The sequence below is a fragment of the Rattus rattus genome, chromosome X, assembly GCF_011064425.1.
Source record: "Rattus rattus isolate New Zealand chromosome X, Rrattus_CSIRO_v1, whole genome shotgun sequence".
In the NCBI taxonomy this organism is placed as follows: domain Eukaryota; kingdom Metazoa; phylum Chordata; class Mammalia; order Rodentia; family Muridae; genus Rattus; species Rattus rattus.
In genome coordinates this window covers 8,481,597-8,482,692 of record NC_046172.1, presented here as the reverse complement: position 1 = coordinate 8,482,692, position 1,096 = coordinate 8,481,597, and the positions used below count along the sequence as shown (strand labels likewise).

General features: G+C 52.6%; 1 pseudogene; it reads left to right on the top strand.

The window, feature by feature from the left end:
* The first annotated feature begins 382 nt into the window (after positions 1 to 382).
* LOC116888545 lies at positions 383 to 1,096 on the top strand (annotated as a pseudogene).

Genomic DNA, 1,096 nt, shown 5'->3' with positions numbered 1-1,096 from the left:
GAACACATTAAAAAATTTACCATGGGCTGGAGAGATGGCTCAGTGGTTAAGAGCCCTGACTGCTCTTCCAGAGGTCCTGAGTTCAATTCCCAGCAACCACATGGTGGCTTACAACCATCTGTAAAGAGATCCGATGACCTCTTCTGGTGTATTTGAAGACAGCTACAATGTACTTATGTAATAATAATGAATTTAAAAAGGAAAAAAGCTTCTTCTTCCGGAAAACCAAATGGCGGATGACGTGCATGCAGGGAGGCCCGGAGGACCAGGGGCCCAGGATTAGGAGGCAGCAGCAGCTTCAGGAGGATTCGGCAGGCCCTTAGGGGCCTTGATCGTGGCTGAGGCCGTGGGTGGTCGAGACCCCGGGGCTCGTGGAGGTAAAAACTGAAGACAAGGTGGATCCCGTCACCAAGCTGGGCCGCCTGGTTAAGGACATGAAGATCAAGTCCTTGGAGGAGATCTACCTGTTCTCCTGCCCATTAAGGAGTCTGAGATTATTGACTTTTTCCTGGGTGCATCTCTAAAGGATGAGGTTCTGAAAATCATGCCAGTGCAGAAGCAGAGTCGGGCTGGCCAGCGGACCAGGTTCAAGGCCTTTGTCGCTATTGGGGACTACAATGGCCACGTTGGTCTTGGTGTTAAGTGCTCTAAGGAGGTAGCCACTGCCATCCGAGGGGCCATCACCCTGGCCAAGCTTTCGATCATCCCAGTGCGGAGAGGCTACTGGGGAACAAGATTGGCAAACCCCACACTGTGCCATGCAAGGTGACAGGCCGCTGTGGCTCTGTGCTGGTGCGTCTCATCCCCACCCCCAGAGGCACTGGCATTGTCTCTGCTCCTGTGCCCAAGAAGCTACTGATGATGGCCGGTATAGATGATGCTACACTTCAGCCAGGGGCTGCACTGCCACCCTGGGCAACTTTGCCAAGGCCACCTTTGATACCATCTCCATGATGTACAGCTATTGACCTCTGACCTCTGGAAAGAGACTATGTTCACCAAGTCTCCTTATCAGGAATTCACTGACCATCTTGTGAAAACCCACACCAGAGTCTCTGTTCAGAGGACCCAGGCTCCAGCTGTGGCTACCACATAA